Source organism: Taeniopygia guttata, chromosome 4, assembly GCF_048771995.1.
Source record: "Taeniopygia guttata chromosome 4, bTaeGut7.mat, whole genome shotgun sequence".
NCBI lineage: Eukaryota > Metazoa > Chordata > Aves > Passeriformes > Estrildidae > Taeniopygia > Taeniopygia guttata.
This window is the reverse complement of record NC_133028.1, coordinates 56,810,770-56,831,268: the sequence shown is the minus strand read 5'-3', so window position 1 is coordinate 56,831,268 and position 20,499 is coordinate 56,810,770. Positions and strand designations below refer to the sequence as shown.

General features: G+C 40.9%; 1 protein-coding gene across 2 annotated transcripts in view; it reads right to left on the bottom strand.

The window, feature by feature from the left end:
* Positions 1-13,562, bottom strand: part of ARHGAP24 (Rho GTPase activating protein 24) — a 186,448-nt gene extending 172,886 nt beyond the window's left edge. The window contains exon 1 of one of the 2 annotated variants that reach the window (XM_072928655.1): positions 13,543-13,562. The gene's annotated coding sequence lies outside the window, so the exon portion shown is untranslated. Of the gene's footprint in view, positions 1-12,889; positions 13,224-13,542 lie in introns of those variants that run through there. The other variant, XM_032748205.3, reaches the window with a different exon arrangement.
* Positions 13,563-20,499: the final 6,937 nt, after the last annotated feature.

Here is a 20,499-nt window from a genome sequence, read left to right as displayed (position 1 = left end):
AACACTTAGTCCAATGGTGACAGCTTTTTTGAAAGACAGATGTGCCAAGATAAATTGGCACAATAGCGTGGACTATAGAGCTGCTGCCACCAAACTCTACAGCAGGTCAACATGCTGAGCAACAGTAAGTCAGAACAAGTGCTGGAGGCATGTAAGTATTGACACCTAACCAATCCCAGTTTTCTGCACAGCAGCCACTGGGTTTTCTAAGTCTCTGGCAATTTTTAAGAACATGTCTGAAAACATGTGGCAAAACTGCAAGACATCCTGCTACAGAGAGAGGATAGGTGCTCAGTGGAAAAGGCCCACAATTTCACCACACGTGAAAACCTACTAATGAAATTCTCAGAACCCTCTCCTCCTGTTAAACCTGTGCCCAGTACCTCACTTGACTGAACATACACAGTAATGAAATATTATTTCTTCTGGTCTGTCATACATGGAGTCTGCAATTCCAACCAGCCCTCAGGTAGTTCCAAACACAAAGGCTCTTGGAAGCTCATCCTCTGCCATCTGCAGAAGGCTTTTTCCATTTGCCAATCCTTCACACCCACAAATGGGCCAGTCAAGAATGATGAAAATCTGCCTCTATAATAGTATATTGTATTCAGCCATCACACCAGCTAACAAGAAATTTTTGTACTTTGATAGCAAGTAAAACTTTCCTCATACACAGTTAATCCATTTTAACTGCAAAAAACACACCACAAAATTAGCACCACTCTGCAAAAAAGCCTAAATTATCATGAAGATCTTATTAATAATTGAAAAGCGACTGAACCATTCATAACATACTTTATCTTTTTTTTTTGTGTTTAAGCTTATTTGTGTGGCTTTTAAAACATTGCACCATATCCTAACTGGTAACAGGAAACTATGGATGGTTAATTGAAACAATAGGGGACCCATTTTCATCACTGCTCAAAAAAACCAGCAATTTCAAGCTCATCACAACATTTAAAAAAATTCTCAAGGCACTAAAACACTTAAAATCATTCGTAATCACTTTATTTAACTTTCCATTCCCCCATCCTGCATGCTCAAATTAATGAAGCATTTCTGTAAAATACCACACTGAGCCATGCCATGTTTTCCCAAGTTCTACAGCAAGACAAAATACAGTGTTTTGCTTGGTTGTGCTTGGTATTTGTGATCAATAACAATATTTGTGATCAATTGTGTCTGCTGACTGTAGAGAATTTATTTTCTTTCAAGGAACACTTGCAAACTGTACACATCTAATATTTCCTTTTCACAAAAACCTTATAAAGTTTAACAGCAGTGTGGAGTCATACATTCATGCTACTAAATGACATTGAGCATAACAATTAAGAAGAAGCAAATGCAGTAAGAGCCAGCTTGAATAAGGTGAAGTCAAGTGGCACAAAAGCTGGGAAAGATGTAGAATTACTGATTTTCTACTACCTGGAGATCCTTGCCCACCTTCGGCTCTGCAAATGACACAGTTCATAATTCCATTTAAATTTTTCATCTCTATGGATGACCAGAATAACAGCTTTTAAAACAGTTCAACAATTACACTTTTAGAGGAGGCAACTAGAAGCATCTTCATTTTCCTGTAATATGTTTTCAAGACTCCACTATTCATTTTTAGCAGAGAGTTTTGTAGAACCCTATTCTTACACATCATTTTGCAGACAGCCACGTTCACTTATCTCTCTGCAAATCAAGGTAATTTTACAAGATTTTCCCAGAGTAAACTAGCATTGCCTATGGCAGACCAATGGGAGACAAAAGATAAATTGGTAGAAAAACATTATAATTAGAAAATTAAGCACTTTTAAACTGCATATAAGAAATTACATAATGCTAAAAATATAATTATATGGGCAACAAGAATCAATCACAAGCATCTGAAAGCCATTTGTTAGCTGATGAACTGGTGCCAAGTCAAACAAAAAGCTGCAATTTATTCACAAATCCAAATTTAAGTCTAGATGCAACTAGCAGGAACTGGCAACAACAGATCTAGTTTGTGGATCTGTGTTTTGAGGATATCTAAACCGAAGTAGCTCTGGTGCATCTACAAATACACAAAACATGCCACAAAAATCCCTGTCACCTTGTCCATGGGCTTTTTATCTGAAAAAGAACACTTTATCAAGGTTATTTAATCCTGTCCTGTGTAAATGTTTAAAAACCAAGGCCTTCTTCCCAGTTCCCCACCTCAAAGGAGAGTACCTCAGTATTATTCTCCCCTCTCTAGAACACTTACTATGAGACATTCTTCCATCCCTTATTTACTGATCCACAAAATTCATGTTTATTATGAAAAATGAACAACCATATTTATGTTACAAAGGAACCCAAAGATCTTAATGAGAAATGCTACTTAATAGTAAAGGTTTTTTTTATTATTCCAAAGGTAACTTAAACCAATTAAACTGACAATTTTATTAACATATATATGCTATGTCATACAGTATATTAAACATCACCAGCAAAAAAATAACATTCAGACCACTCCAAGCCATCAGCAATTTTACCCTGTGCTCTTTTGTCAGGATGGCAAATGAGTATATTCCGTCTTAGAATTCTGTAACCTTTTCATGACAACTTGGTCAATACTAACCTATTTTCACAAAAGCTTTCAGCTAAACACACATTTGTTCTGTAGAGATGGAACACTGTCTGTAGAGGTGTTTCAGCACTACCATCACCAAAAATATGACAAGTTAGAGCTTAAAAACGCTCTCCAAAGAGCTTTGTTAAATTTTAATGGCTCGTTAAAGGGGGGAAAATTACAGGATCATGGCCCAATTTCCACACTACTTTGCTTATTCCTACCTTATTAGCCAAAAAAAAAATAATTAAAAAAAAAATCTGCAAATGACAGACTAGCCAAAAAAACATTTTCTTCTTGTTCCACTTTCAGTGAGACTCAGAACAAACTATTTGCTCTTATCAGTTTCCAAGCAATCTGTCTAGGCATCCAAGTTTATCAACAAGAACCATTCAAGCCTCCTTGCTTTTAAACATACCCAAACTGAAAAGCTTGCTTAACTGGCTTATTAGGTCTATGATTGATTTCTTGACATTTCCAATAAATCTTCTTTCTGGTTTTGTGATAAAACTTCAACCCTTCATTGCTTGCAATCTATGTATCAGATGCCAAAAAAGCTAAAATCTACTCCTTCTGGACCTCCAACAGCACATACAGCTTGCTTCTGAGCTCAAGTTTTCACCCTATTTTTTAAGCACAAATAGTAACTTCACATTAATTTATAGAAGACCGTCCTACCACCAGCTCCACACTAGATATTTTCCAAGTAGGCATCCAAGACTGCTGTACTGTCATGCCATGGAAAATACTCAAGGTATACTGTCTGAAACTGTCAGCAGTCTCCCCATGCAAATCTGCTATTTTATTTTCATGTTTCTAGGAAATTCCCTAATATCTAAAAGCTCAGTAACACAGTAAAAAGTGTTCCATGAGAGAAAGATGCAGATTTAACAAGAAGCATCACGTGAATTTTCTGAGTACAAGACTGCTTTGCATAAAATACCTGCAAACCATCTCTCACCATAGACCTCTGATCCTCAGCTAGAGAAAAATGAACCACATGAGTCAGCACAGAACATGACACTGCACACACGTTACTCTCTTTTCCAAGTACATGACACCAGGGAAGCTTGTCACACATACATTAGTCCAAAATGTGGCACCTCCATGACTCAGAAGAAAAATGTTCTACTTTTTTTTCCAAGGAGAATGTACAAAAAGAACAGGAAAAACAAAACAAAACAAAAAAAAAACAAAAAGCAATTATCTTGCAGCTTATATTTCCCCCTCCAAGAGCCACGTTGTATAGAAAGCTGTTGGATATTTTATGGTGTTAGAAAATAAGTATGAATTAACTTATGTTCATAATTAGGTGGTATCACAGGTTTTGAGGTTTGGCTTATTTCTGTATAATCCCTCCAGCCTAAGATATTCAGCTCCAAGGCACAGGAGGATATTCAGCTCCTTCATGGTACATCATAGTGCCACAATGGAGACTTCAGTTACCAGAGCTAACTTTTTCTCAGAAGTCTACGCTAATGGGACACCAGAGGCTTGACCCAGGCATGCAGTTTGAGCAGCATGACCTCCCTACGAAATATCTCTTCTGAGCTATGAACCCTTCCTTCCCCCTCCAAAACGGAGGTAGGCTTGGTGCACAGCACAGCAGCACAGACCTGCCCTTGCCAGACTAGAAATTATTTCCTTTCCTGGGTATTTCCACCAGGCAATGCACAATATTTTTTTCTTACTTACTAGACACCTAAATAATGTACAAAATACTGCGTAGTCATATGTGGACTAACAATACCTGTTACGCTGTTTTGGCTAATCTGCTCTTTTTTCTAGCAGTCCCTACGAAAGTAAGAAATGGTAAAACTCACGTTTCAGAGCCTTCCTGTGGGTGCTGGGAGATGAGCATCTCCAAAGCAGTGTCCCAGAAGTGACACCATCAAACATGATACAAATATCTGGAGGAAGTCGGAGAGAATTTAGGATCTTATTTCCAGTACTGGCAGAGGATCATGCCTATGCCCAGCTCGCCTTTTGCACTTTCCCAGTAGCCAAGGAAAGGAGTCAGAGCCACATGAAAGTACATTGTACAGCAGTGCTGCACAGAGGCTTAATCTCATTACATGATAAACAGTCTTGTCACTGAACTCGCCACGTGCTGCATGCTCAACTGGCTGCTTTAGTCCTTTCCTGGTGTCAGCTGAGTGCTCTGGGAGCTCTGTGAGCCCAGCCTGACAGCAAGAGGCAGGAATTCAGCACATGGGAATTCAGCACATACTAAACAGAAGAACAGCCAAACACAAGAGAGAGTGTGCATGAGAAACTCCCAAGCTCCCCAGCTCACACCATCATCATCACAGCTATCACTGCCCAGAAGCATCTCTCTCCCCTCACGCCTGGCAGAAGGCAGCATTTCAAGGGACTAACTACTCCCATACAAAGAGCCACTGACCACTGCAAAGGGCAGAGCCAATAACCCTTTCCCAGTGTGGTAAATCCTACCAGGAATACCAGCCGACCAGTTCAGGAGCTGAATCACCATGGCAAGTGGCCAAAATTGTAACATCGGTGCTAAAACCTAGGAAATTCTTCAAAAGCTGTTAAGAAAGAAAGAAGTGAAGTCATTATCCCTGAAAGCATTCAAGTAGTGACTGGATGTGTGTCTTAGTGCTGTGGTTTAGTCAGCACAGAGGCTGGTGTTCAAAAATTGGACTCAATTATATTGGAGGTCTGTTCCAACCTAAATACCTCTATGATTCTATTAAATTAATTAATAGTTGACTCACTGCAGGACAGAATCATCACAGTGAAAATAATAAGGGTCCTACTATAAGAACGTTGATGTCAATTATATTTTTGTCCTGGCACATCCTACAATACTTTTAAAATATTCCCATGGTTCAGAACTAGACTTATTTTTCCCAGCCGTCCACATAAGACAAGCAGGCGGGACAGGAAAGTATCTCCCTACTCATTAAGTCCAACTTCCAAAACCCCATGGAAGCCAGCAACATAGTTACTTTCTGACAGAAAAAAACATCACCAGCCATTTTAACATATTCCCTCACCCTCAGCCTAGCAGTAGGAAGGCTTCCCAGGAATTCCTTACCCTGTTAGAATTTTTTTCTTTCATTGCAGCACGCTCATGCACAGGCTACTCCAACTTACTCCTCATCACCCCAAAATAGTTCTCTTCTCTCCCTGATGTTTACACACCTGACATATTTACATGTAGAGTCTAAGGCTGCTTTCTCATTTTCACAGAATACACAAAGCCAGGTCTGAACTTCTCTGAAGAAAGAGGACTCAAGCACAGCTGGTGAAGTCTAGGCAGCAGCCATCACACACATACCAGGTTACATGGAAAACTAAACAGCTCAAAAGCACCAGGTCTCATACACTTACAGACAGATATGTATGGTTTCTCATAGGTTTTCACTCCTTAAAACCACTACTTACAACGTGTGCCTTCTCAGAGCTTCTTCCTGCTTACTCAGTTGTGAACCCCAAGAGAAAACCCCAACATAAGAAAGCGGCTGGCACCAAGACATAGATTTCTATTTATACAAATATGTATTTTCCTAAATATAATTTATTAAACATTTCTGGGGGATGTGGTTAACAGATTCCAGTTTGAGCCCTGTATTCACCTAGAAGGAGAAGGGGTTTCACCGTCATGCATCAAATGTTAATAATGTTCTACATTTCAATTAACTTATTGACATCTATAGAATTTTTACATGAGCTGTAGTTAAAATAGCACCTTCAAGACTTCCCACTGTCATATATCAGAACTGTGTTTGCCTTTTTCAAAACAGTGAACAAATGCATCTTACATATGAACAGAGTTAGTCCTCAATCTTGCAATCAGTTGTTGACTGGGGGGTGGGGGGCTTTCGCTAAGATGTTTTCATTCCAAAATTTCACTTCTAGCCACAGGGCAGAGCTCTGTCAGAACACGTTTTCTGACCAGTATCTTTCCTATTCATTAAAATGAGCAAATTAGACATTGAAGTTGGGTCCATTTGGGTTCCAGCAATGCTATTAAGATCCCAAATTACCCCAAGCAGATTCTTACTCTCAAAGTCTATTTTCAAAGCTTCCATTTTAGGACACTTCCATTCAGCTCTGCAGAGCCTAAGCAGGCTTTGGACTCGGCAAACAAAGCAAGAATTCACAGTCATTTATTATGTCCAAACTAAAAGGTATTGCATTTTTTCTCTCCTTCTCCAGGCAGGCCCTTTAACATTTCTGCCTCAGTTTGCTTACTTCTTAGGAGAAATTAAAAAAAAAAAAAAAAAAAAAAAAGCCAAGAAAGAAGAAACATCAGTGGGAACAGCTGCACAAATATTCCAACTGCCAGAGAAATTATTTCTTTCTAGCATCCAGGATTTCTGGGTTTGCGTGTTGCAACACTTAGTAGTGGATAATCACAGTGACTATCCATGCATGTGACACACGATTTTGATCTCATAGATAAGAGGCAAGAGCTCAACACCAGCCCACCACAGCCATACAAACACACAGAGAAAAACATCCAGATAAACATCCAAACTCTTGAAAGAATTGTCTAGAGGCTCCACAACAAAAAAGCTTATACAGCAAGTAGGCTGCTTGCTCCAACTTCTGGACAACCAAAATTCCACTAGCTACTAGGTAGCTAGTTTATAATTTTAAGCAAAGGTACAGCACAGCTTTTCCCTTCATCATTATTTCACCTTTAACAACAAGACCCCAAATTACTCAGAACACTTTCCAAGACAACATTCTGAAATAAGCCAATGATGTCACTAAATAAACAAGATTTCCAGAAGTCTGTCTTCATCTCCTAATACATGTCTGTGTTCACATACTTGTCTTTGAACTGCAGCAATCTGCTATGCTCCAACAGGATAGATTGAAAATGAGTTTTATCATGTTGTGTGCTATATGTTGGTAACTGCACAATTCTTATTTCCCAGTCCATGCCCAAGTAGGTAAGGTAAATATGATTAAAACTCCATTACAGTAATAATCAACTAAATTAAAGTCACTACTTCTAAATACACACAGCAACAGAATCTTGAAGCTACTGTATACAATGCACAATTTGTTTAGGAATTACTGAAACGTTTTTCCCCCTCCAAAATACTGAAAGAATAATCAACCAATATGGCCATGGAGGGAAGTCACCTCATCCAGCTGATTCACAGAGCAGGATTTGAAGAATGAGAAGCAAAGTTAATTGCCTGCAGCCTCTGCATCATTTTTCTTTCTCAACACATTCAAGAGGGGCTTTAAGCATACTTTAAGTCACCCTTGACTGTAGCACTCTCCCATTTGCTAAACAGTCATTTAGCACACTGGGATTTCTGCAGCACGGCAGCACTTGAGCTTCTTAATCTTCCACCTCTACACAGTCAGCTGTCAAGCTGGGTACAGAAAAAGCCTTACTTGACCAAGTTCCAGCAGGCTTCAGGGGGTCTCTGCTCCACTTGAATTGACATGACCCATTGTACTTCATTCAATAAAGACTCATCCTGTAAAACTGTGCCTACACATTCTCACAGCACTTCCTGGAAACAAAATGGTGATCAATCTTTCTGCTTTTGATTTTTAAAGATCACAACTTGCTTTGCATCAGCAGCTCTCATCCTTCCTTGTATCCACACATTCTTAGCTGAAGAAGGAAGCCCTTCATGATCTGAGGTCATGCAGCTCCTTTTCATCAAGCCACAAACAGAATATCAGATCTTTTTCCACCCCATATTAGTAATACTACAACGACAGAGGGTCAGAACTGAACAAATGGATGGCTACAATGGGACAGAGATAATCCATCCAGCCCATCTCCAACTGTCACTGAAGTAAAACCTCAGGGAAACAGGATTGCTAGGACAAGCAAAGCAGCAATACTCCGGGCTAGCTACCCCCTAAAACTGGGTTTTCTTTTCACTAACCCATACACTGCAAGTACTTATCAATTACATCTTGTGCACAGTATTAACCTCTTTTCATTTCACCATCATTCCCGGACACAACCTGGGACTTCTCTACTGAAAAATAAGGGAGGAAGAAATTGTCTGTTTACCCCTTTCCTGCCACTTGTTAGTGAAGTTTCTGAGTCATCTCATCTCCACACTGAAAAGTTTCTTCCTGCTGCACTGTTTTTGCACAGAAGCTGTCTTTGACCATTCTTTTTGCTCTTTTTAAGACTTTTTCCAGCTTCAGCTGTCAATTACCAGAACCTTCCTGCCCTCTATCCTCCTTCATATTTTTCTTCTCACAGCACAGCACGTGGCAGCTGGGGGAGGTCAAAGATACAACTGAAAAGGCAGCTTAGAGAAAGTCCAAGATGCTGCTGCCAGAGCTGAGGTCGAGTCAACCAAGCAAGGCTTTCTCTGCCTGCTGCAGGAGCACCCTGCCTGCACCTGGGAGGCAGTAAGATCCCTCCAGATATCACTGAGAGAACCAAACATGCTTTTTCTTTGAATAGGGTGGTCTGGGCCAAAATGTGTTGGCTATTTCCTTATTTTGAGCTATTTCCCTGTTTGCAAGGAGGCAAATTGCTGGGTTTTACTAATGCTTTATGATTGTTCAATTTGATAGGTCAAGAATATCAGTCCACTTAAAATTTAAGTTGTATTTTCTTTTCTTTGGTAACAAATTACTGTTCTAAAAGCAAAGGTAAATGTGGGAAAAGAACCATGGAAACACACCAACTACTACTTGGAAGTCACACAAATGAAAAATGCCTTTGCTAAAAAGCTATTAATCATAATTGCCATTACACAAAATCACACAAAATTCAATATAGGAAAATGAAAGGTATTTCACTACAAGAAACTGTACACATTGCCAAGGAATTCAACATGTGCTGAGATTTGTTTCATTGAGCAATGGAGCATGAGAGCCCCTCCAAATTAACAAGTACAATAGCAAACAATAGAAGTTTGTTAAAGTTAAAAGCAATGAGCTTGTGTGTTCCTGCAAGATCCCTGGCCTGATGGTGCATGACACTTTCATTAGAAAAGCCCAATGAAAGTAGAGCTGAGCCAAACAGACAAAATTAATTCAAACATCTAACAGATAAGTCAAAGACCATGACCGTAAACCAAAAAAAAAGCACCACACTGCAGGTGGCTTCCAGTCTCCAAGCAATTATCTTATTTTGCAGTGTAACCAACAACTCGGAAGAAAACTGAAGGAAAAAAAAAAGATCATGACTGCAAAGTTGTGCAGGTGACAAATACAAAAGAAGTTGTTAATTACAAAGAGGAAAGGCCACTGACAGCCATCCATCTATCTGTCTGTCTCTGCACCAGTCTGTGTCTCCTTGTTCAGCAGGCGCTCAAGTTGGGGAGAACTCACAGTGTCTTCTCTGGAAACCATTTTAAAAAGTGATGGAATAGAGAAAGGGAGAAGAAAATTAAGAAATTAAGAAACTGTATTTTCCACTTTTAAAAAGAGAGGGTAAATAAAACAGTAACTCTAGAGAAAGTAGAAATCTGGATAGAGAAGGTTATTAAACTTAAAAAGAGCTAGTAAGAACCAGAGCTAACAAAGCTGGTGGTCAAAAACACACAGTAAATCTGACTGATGATAATTACACCACATGAATATATTGGAGAGTCTATCAAATTACTTTGTTGGCAAAACAGGGTATTCTTCACAACTAAATGATCTAGCTTATAATGGAAGCTAATCAAGGCCTATTATGGTTTATTCTGGATGCATAATCAATTAAATACAAAATAAATTAACAGCTTCACTCCAGTGCTTACCATAATCCATTTTCATCACCCAAACGTAACTAGCAAAATGGTGAAGCACAAGGAAAGAGTCAGGAAATGTACAAGAAACTGCTATGCTGCTGAAGCTGAACTATATCCATCTTTGACATGCCTGGTATTGTCATGTATTTTTGAATGCTTTCAACTAAAAAAACTGCAACCTAATCAAGATTTTTCTTAATAAATGCAGGCAACAACTATTAAAAACAATGCTAACTTGAAATCCTTGCTTTAGCATAATAATAGAAACTAACACACTAAATCCTATCACTCGCACTTTCTACAGTCTTACATGAAAGAAGATCATCTAAACTGGGAATTTGGCCTCTATTGCATTTTTTAGTTTCTCCTAGGACTGGCAGCACAGTAGCAAATGTCATTTAAAAGCTGTGTGTTTCCTTATCATCCAACACTATGAGCCACTCACTTTACCTGGAGTTCTTTGACATAACAGAACACCAAGTTCCAGACTTGGAGCTGTACCAGATACACTCCTGCCATGTTTCTCTTGGTTTACAACACCAAGAGAAGACAACATTTTATTTTTCTCCCTGGCTGAAAGCTAACATACATTCACCCTCAAAACAGCATAGAACACAAATGCCACCGAGTATGATTAAGTATTACACTCTGTTCCAAGAGATTATTTTAAAATAAAAATTGCATCAAGCATTCCCTCTGTCCAATATAGAGAAAGGCCATTAATAGCTCCAGAAATGAAACATACTTCCAAAGGCCATCAGATCACAATAATCACAAAAAAGTCTACACAGAAGACAGTTAAAGTTAGCAGATAAAAATCACTTCAAACTACCCACCATGAATTTCAACTATTTTTTTTCCTTCTGCCTGGTGTGCTTAAAAAAAAACACCAAGATTTTGAATTAAGCAGCAAAACATGATTGTGTGCTACAGCTGCACATGGAGGTCACAGAGGGATTTGATTCAGGCTGCTTCTGAAGACATGACCTTATCAGGACTTCAAACTATTACCTGGTCCATTTCTTAACAGAATCCTGATTTCTGTCCTTCTAAACTCCATCTTCAGAAAAATGAACCTAGTTACAGAACCACTAATAGAAGTGATCTTTATGAACCAGTCTGCAAACCCAGGAGAGACTCACATCAAAGGAACAACAGCCTTGTTTTCACCTGACTCCAGCAGCACATTGCCTTACAGCACAAAAGAAGTCATGCCTTCCACATAGAATCATGTTTTCAGTTGAATTTTCTACATGGCTGTATATTTTTTACTTAGTTAGCATGTTGTTTGCTGAGCTTTTTGTTTGTTTGTTTGTTTGATTGGGTACTTTTGGGATGGGCACTCCACTTATTCCAAACTAAATCTAGTTAGTTCCATAAAAGACTGAAAGTCAAGTAAAGAACAGGAGGAGGAAAATGTAGCTGAGAGACAGGACAACAATGAAAGAAGAGGCAAGTCTGATAACTTTAGATACCATGCACAAGGAAACACACTTTAGGCACATTTATTTTTAATGTTAAGTCACTCTATCACACACTGGAAGATGCCTTTTGCAATAACAAAACCTGCCACAACATGAAAATTTCATGGGACTGGTAACAGGCACTTGACTCTCAATCCTTCCTTCTCTCTACCTCTGCCTGTAACTCTTCATGTCTTCTGTGGCTATGATATTCCACTTAAATTACTTTTAGCTAGGACAAAATACTTTGCTCCTTGTACTGCTCAGTCCCACTCCCATTAATTCTTACCTTAGGAGGAATCCTGAATGTTCAGAAGTTGCTGTCACCTCCTAGGTACAGAACTACTGTGCAACAGAAGAACTTAACAGCATCCTAATACCTGCTGATCTAAGAGTTACTATCATCCTCTCCTGCAACCATGCTACTGAACAGACAAACAGAATTCACCTTAATATTAGCTAAATTCTGTGCTATGAAGTCACTGTGCTACACAGGAAATTTGTTTTCTTATTTCTGCCTACTCAGGACAAAGGTACCTATCTAAAAAAAACCAAAACTGCTGTTTACTTCCAGTCATCTGTTGGAAAAATTTTTCTATCATCATCAAACATGAATTATTTAATACTCTCCACCCTGCTGGAAGAAGAAAACTCCCAAACTGACAACATACATACATATTACTGCAAAGGAAGATAGAGACAAATATTACCTTCAATTTCCTTCCCAGAGAAGGAAAAAAGACAAGACAACTACTCCTTTATGTTAAAAGAAATCCACTCAGTGGCTCTAAAAATCCATGGAATACCGTAATCACAAAAGAGTTAGGCAAAGTCCTCATTTCAAGATCTGTCCATCACAAACCAAAAACTGCAGAAAGCACAAAGGGTTTGATTTATATTCAAGTCAACAAGTAGTCAGATGACCCCCACTCAGCCTGGACCCCTGAAACCAACAGAAACGGATCCCGTTAGGAAGCACTTAGCACTGGTAAGAACTAACAGCGTCGAAGAGCACTGCAAGATGCCTGCACACACAGAGAGCGGACGAGCACAGCTGTCTCACACACATTCAGCTGCTGCCAGCCCTGTGGCCGGCGCGGAGCCCGGGCCGCTCCCCGCGGAGCCGCGGTACTCACCCGGCGCTGCCCGCCTCACGCAGGGCCGCTCCGCTCCCCCATACACGAGGCGGCGGCTCGGGGCACGCTCGGCACCGCCGGCAGCCGCTTTCAGCCCGGCTGCGCTCACAAGTTTCTCCTCCCGCCCCCTCCCTCAGCCGCTCGGGCGACCTGTGCGCAGGCGGGGCTGCAGCCGCCACCATCCCACGGGAGTGCCGCGGTGCCCCGGGAGCGGTGGCGTGCGGGGGTGATGGATGGTGTGCGATGTGCTGTGTGCGCCGGCCCCTCGGGCCAGCCCCCGGGTTTCGGGTTTCACGGGCAGCTTGGCAGCCGTGGGGCGCGCCGCCGGAGGAACGCGCCTGCCTGCTCAGACGCTCTGGGAATGCCAGCGCCGGGACACCCGCCGGGAGCCGGCCGGGCTCCCTGCTGTCCACCTGAGAGGACACATGGACAGCCCGAGATCCTACGCAGAGTTTTGCCGCCCCCTCTCCTCTCTCCTTTGTGCCTGTGGTGCGGCTTTAGTCGATTGAAGGCAGTCTGAGCAGCCCCGACTCATCCACTTCCAACAGCACCTCTGCAACTTAGCACGGCTTAGCTCTCCTTAAGAAGCACTCGGGATTTTACCCATCCGCGGGCCTGCACTACGAGGGTCCAAAGGCCCAGCTCTGACTCACGTTCACAGCAGAAATCGGGGAATTAGGATGGAAACTGCAGCCGTGCTGGGGTTTCGGGAGCTGCTGTCCGCTCCCCGCACAGCAGGAGCGATGCCTGCTCCCGGGTGACTCAGGAATCATGGGGCTGTGCTCTGCTTTTTTCCACACTCAGAGGGCAGTGACTGACATGGAATCTCCGTCCTCCCTTCCACCACACCACAGTATTGGTTTCGGTCGAAACAGCCTCTCGGAAATGAGATGATGCATTTCCTGGTCTTTTCTTTCAGATCCCCATCACAAGACAAAAAGCAGTTTCTAATACAATACCACCATGACAGCATGAGAAAAAAGTTACTAATAATGGTAGTTAAAGATGGCACAACATGGCATTTTGAAGCTCAAACAGGGTTCAGCTGACTGTACAGACTAAAAACAAAACCTTGCACATTTTCAGCAATACATTCCAGGCACGTGGCATTCCTCTAATGAGGGGAGCTGGAACATCTGTAGAAGCTAGAAATAAGTTTTGCATGAGAATTTCAATATCTGATGAGTGCAGCTTGGACAGATGTAGACACACTCCCACCGACTTCCCTCCTATGACCCATTTCTCACAATTCAGTGTTTGCTGGTTCCAGCTCCACCCAACGTGAAAGCACTAAGAAATCCTCAGTACCGCAAGAATAGGTACAACCTTTTGAAGGCCATCTGTTTTCTGATTTATTCTTCAGATTTATCAGGTTTTTCAATAGATGAGGTCTGAAGAATATTTATGTAGTGTAGCAGGTGACATATGTTGCAGCAGTGAAAAATGGAATACCACTGCACTGGAGAAACTTCTACTTTTAACAGAAACAAAATAATGCAGGTACCTGGTGACCCTTCTGAGTCAAACCTCTGAACTCTGCTTCTCACTAATGCTACAGGAAGGGCTGGGGCCTGCAGCAGTCAGTATCACGACATTTTTGAAGGGGAATACCCAAGACACTTTCCTCAGCTTCCCAGCTTTTTGTGAGATAACCAGCCAGAAAAGAGAACTAAGCAAGCCATTAAGCATGAGGGCTGGTCCCCGCTTCTGGCTCTGGAAAAGAAATCCACAGAGACAAAGCAAAGAGGAGGCAGAGCAAGCTCATTCCTGTGATCTCCCTGCCAAATTGAGAGTTTTGGCTAACAGAGGTCCTCAGCATCTGGAACAGCATGCTGCACCCCACCAAAATTCAGCTTCTCCCAGGAGCCATACCATTTTGAAGAAACCACTGAGTCTTGCTGACTCTCTGCCAATGTAATTTTTTAAGAATAAACAGGGTGTATCATACATGGCTGCTCAGGAAGTGAAAATAAACGTGCACAAACTTTAGATGGTGAGGAGAACAGAATTAAACACATGCACAGCAGGATACCTATTCTGGCCTTCAGTTTGCTTGGCTGCCAAATTCAGGCTTTGAGGGAGAGCAGCCAGAATGACACACTAGAAAATGCATTTTTTAGTGGGCTGGAAAGCCTTTCACTATCAAGGACCATGCCTGCTCTGATGAGGGGCCTGTATGTATGGCAGCCTCACTTTATGCATCACATTATCCATATTATACAAAAATTTAACCCAGGCACTTCTGTAAGTTTTATCTTTGCAGTTCTGCCTTTATCTGAACAGCAGCCTTATTAAGACATAAGACCTCTTGTTTAAATTATAGGAAATTACTGTTCTGTTACTGTGCTGTTCTATCTTAACAGAAAAGTAACCCCAGGGAAATTTCCAGCTACCGTAGAGAAAGGAGAGTGGTACAATGCACTTCCTAAGCACAGGGACACACAGGAAGCAAGCTGCAGAGCAAACTGGTACTGCTGGCTGCAGCACTGGGTAAACACTGAGTAAACCCCCTGGTCCTGTGCCAGACCTACTCCTGCAGGCAGCTCACAGCCTTGTGCCCACAACACAGGTGCTTTCAAAAGCTGAGCTGCAAAGCCACTCATGTCCTTGAACAACTGATGATATGAAGTCTGGCTAGCAATACAAAATTACAATTACAATGAGGAGACCCTTTGTAATCAACTTTCCTTCCTTACTTGGCTTATGGGTGTTCACTTGCCCCTGGTCTTTCTCTGTTTATGGTTTGCTAGCTGATACCATTGTAAAGTTGAGGTCTAGAGCATAAACCAGTTCATATTAGCAGTTTTAATGGCATTGAAATTCTTCAGCCTGAGCTGTCTTTTCTACATGTGCATCATCAATATCCAGTAATTCATCAGCTATGTTAGGAAAAAAAACAGTAGGAGCAGGCCTATAACTGGAAACAGCTTATCCAACTCCATGCAATGCACAATCAGGGAAAAGAAAAGCCTGTTTTGGTGTCAGCAGTTACCAGCTCATGTCAGAACTGCTTCGATATAACTCTTTAGATAGCAAACCTAAGACTGAGACACTTCAAAGACTTGACCTTTGCATGCCAGGGAGCTAAGATTTTGAATCTTTGCCTCTGGAAGAACAATACATTGGTTTTTTCCAGAACATTTAATGACAAAAACTAGAAACACTTTACCAAACAATCAAACAGGAAGGAGGAAATCTGCATTTGCCACAGAGTGTTTGGCCCTGCTGAGGTATGGAATACCCTTGGCCAAGTCCAAGCAGTTCCAAAGATAATCCCCCTGCTCTGGGCAAACATGTTCCTAAGGCAAGTATCCATATAAATGTACATATACACAATCTTTGGAAGACACTTCTCTGCAGACACCTGTGCAGTCTGGTGAGCAAAGTAGGCAGAAGTCTAAGCAAGTAGGAAAAACCACCACATTCTTTTTCAATGTAACTAAACCCAGAAGGCATCTGCTGCCCCTGCAGATTCTGTTGTCTGATACCAACAGAGAAGACTGTACTAAACTCACTCTACACTTCAGGAAATATCTTCTCATCCTATTCTCACTGGTTATGTTCTTCAATAGAACGAGATAGACAGTCATTTCCTATTCTCATTTTCATGGAAATCAATTCACCTTATTAACTCACTCAGAGACAAACTCTGTCATATTCCCCCAGTGCCTGGATTATTTTGGAAGAGGCAGTATTTTTTTTTAACACTAGTGTTTTAACTTTTGGTGGATTTTGAGTACTGGCTTACCACTACTTCATTTGTTTATTCAATGGTACAGCTGACAATAAGGAAAGAACTGGAATTTCAAATAGCACGTGTCATCAAAATTTAAGGCCACAAGGCAGAAAACAACTACAGCTCACTGAATAAATATGCTCCTCTATCTTTAGTCCTCAGCAAGAAAAAGACAAGCCACACTCAGAATTAAAAGACACCACCCAGAACAGTGGATTAAATCTTTACTGTTTCCCTAGGGGCAGGTTCTGCAAGATGTTTCGCAAACGAGTAAAGCTGCTCACACTGACAGCGATAAAGCACAGACATGCAAGTCCTCAGAGACATGGCCAAAACCTTACAAGTTGAAAATTGTTTGAAAAGTGTTAAGTTCTTCCTTCCACATACAGGACACTTCTACTCCAAGTCCTCAAGCATGTTCGAATAATTTCTGGGTCTTCAAATCTGTCAAAACTCTAGCTATCCAGCTGAGAATCATTTTATCTCAAATAACCCACGGGCATCCTGCAACTTCCATATCCATTTCCTCCAACTGCAGCAAACTATTCCTTACCAGATTGTAGATTTTTCTGCTTTCCCTGCCTTATAACTTTCTCCATCGCTGTGTTTGGCAACTGAACCTCACATACAACAATAGTTACACTCAATATCATAATTCCTAGCTACATGTTTTCCAGTCTGAATAACTGGGACTAATGTGGGACTCTTAAGATGTGTGTGTCATACATCAAATTCCAAGAAATTGTGATAATACTCAATTTCTTTTTTAAAAAAGGCTTTTCATCACTTCTCTATTTCTTTCTCTGCAAGTGCTCAGAGTAATCTCATGTTTAGATTAATCTCATGGATGTCAATATTCAGCAGAGAATTTCTCCTCCTCTTAGAAGAGTCGAAACAATTTTATCTGGTCTACTTCCTTCAAGTCCAGATTGTTGAGTCTAGAGATGTACTAAAATTGTTATGAAAAACAAAACAAGGTTATTCCAGACACACAGAAGGAAGCTGATTCCCCTGTGTCCTGACTGAGGAAAAGACAGTCACCCATGTAATATGTACTTCAAATTACATTAATGCCTTAGAACTGAGAAAGCATTAGAGGACACAGAATAGAGCTTCAGTAGATAAAGTAATGATAAAGTGTGGCAAATGGATGCAGAAATGTAAAACCAAGACAACCAAGATCAGGAATATCAACACGAGGCTTTAAAACTAATGTTTTTGTTAAAGCACTCACTCACTACAAGACTTGACTCTTTCACAAGGCTGTTGCCAGGATCTCAGATTAGATTACACCACTTGGCTTTGATTTCCCAAACATCTTCCAGTTTTTCTCCAAGATTACTTTGGAATTAGCCCTTGCTTGTATAAACATACTATTCTTTCCCACTATAAAACAAATTTCATTTGGACTCACAGGACAGGCAGATGGTAACTGACCTTGTCTTTGGTTAGAAGCAGAGAACACAAGCAAATATATCTTTACCTGCTGCCATCCCTTGTAGGAAGAAATAAAAATTTAAAAACCCTTCCTAATGTAGTCATTTCATCAGTGAATCTTGATTTACTCTTATGGGACACAGCTCAAAGCAGCAAATTCTGGATCATGTTTGCACAGGACAGTTTAGAACTGAAAGTTTTACCTCTGTTCCTTTCTATATAGAGAGTAAATCCTCAAATATACAAATATAACATGTGTTTTCTTCCAAATTTGACAATGGGCATTTTGCAGAGTAATTGGTGCCATGCAAAAGTAATGTTACGGTTTTTTAAAGTAAGTTTAAAAACCCCAAATAATGGGATCTTCCTAGAAGCTGAAATTCACATAGAAATAAAGGGGGTTTTGCCAGTACCTCTTGGAAACACTGTCATTGCAAAACAAGATTTTTTCCCCTTAAAAATTAACATCTACTCTTATATTCTGCAATACATTACAGAAAACTCCTCGGTTGTCTATTTAGCAGCTGGAGCAGCCAAGATGAAATTAGCAAACCCAAAAATACTGTGTGTCAGGGTTAATTTTTGGTGATGCACTTAAAATGTATATACACAGGAACACAAGCAGAACTTAATTTAGAGTTATGTTCCTGCTATGTCATGTTTAAATACATAGTCTCACCTACTCAAAGATGCAGACTCTGAGCAACTTCACTCTCATAAGCAACACAGCTGCAGCTGTAGGAGAAAATCAGTAGGAAAAAAAGCAGTAGAAAGTAAGCAGTAGGGGAAAGAAAAAACCAATCGCTCAGAGCTCAGAGGAGTTTACCATTGGCCAAGCAATCTTCTCAAGTCACTGAGAAGTGCATGTTCCTCATAAACAGTAAACAGCAGCTCCAGTTTATGTGGCCTCTCAATAGGCTGGATGGAAAAACAGGAACAGCCACTCCATAAAGCAGCAGTACATTTACAAGGGAAAAACAGCAGCCCATGGTGAACCTGGAATAATACACAGGGATAATGGCAAGAAATGTGATGAATTTAACAGTTAAGGCAGCAGCTAAAGAATTCAGGAAACCCTAAACAATTAAATTATGTGCCACTGTGTCTGTGCTTTGCAATTCCCATTCTAACAAGTTGTCTGCACGCCCTGTGCAGGGGACACTCATTCACATGTCAAGGCTGATCTCTGAGGAGAAATATGAAAACACCACAGAACACATACTACTCAGGCAACCATGCTCTCATTCCTATGCTTTCTTGTAACAAAAAGCCTGTATAAAATGTACAGGTACAGTTATTGCACAAGGCACAATTTGTGTCTGTTTAAAAATGCTCAAGTCCATATCTATCACAGCAATTGCTTCTGGTGACATCTGCAGCCAGACATCACTTTCTGAGTCAGTCACTGCTACATTAGATCAGTAAAGAATAAGCACAGAGGGGTAGGAAGTCAGTGTCTCAAACAATTTGCACTAGGAAATGTCTGTATTTTTTTTTAGTAGAGAAAACCAATACGACCATTGCATTATATTTTACCCGGGTGGCATGTGAGGAGGGGGGATCTAGCAATACCCATGTTTCACCCCAACACAGATTCCGAGAGGTCATTCCTAACCTCTTGGACTTAAACTCTGAAGTTACAAACCCCACACTTCATGAACTGCATCATTTAAGGGGCAAAGGGCAACAGACGTAAGATGACCGTGACCAGAACAAAAAAACAAGAGAGCAAAAAACTGAAGACAATTGTTACCCAATTTGCCAACAAAACACTCTCCTGCACAAGACAACAGCCTTAGCCACCAGGGAGAAATTAGAAATTTTGCTCTTGAAGACTTGGATAAGGCAGTAAAAAACTCACAAATAGCTTTTTGGGTCTGTGAGAACCCCGGGATTGATTTGGGGCTCTCGTGTGGTGGTAAAGTCTCTCCTCCAACCCGCGCTTCCAAAGAAAAACTCTACAGCCTCTTGTTGTCCGGTCTCAAGGTAGTTTATTGCTAGCTATCTAAAAGATTGTCCTGCGCTGCGGCTGCTTTGGTCTGCGACCCAGGCAGAGGTACACACTCTCCTGACACCCTCACTGTCCGGTGTCTTCGTCGTCTCTCTCCCCGCCCAAAGCTGCTACTATCTTTTATATGATATATTACGTACTATATGTTTATAGATTTTCCCCAATACCTACTATCTACGTTACAATGTGCTTTTCTACTCTAAACCAATCTGTGAATGCCAACATCACCAAGAACATGGAGGTAAGGAAGAAGAAGGAGGAAGAATAAGATAAGGACCACTTTCCTCCATCTTAGAACTCCTGACCCCCCTGTACAAAGTAAAACCCCCCTGTACAGGTACTAAAACCCCCCTGTACAACACTAAAAAATTTTACCCTCTAACTTGTGACTACTTTTACTATACCATCTAACATTCTGTGACTGCT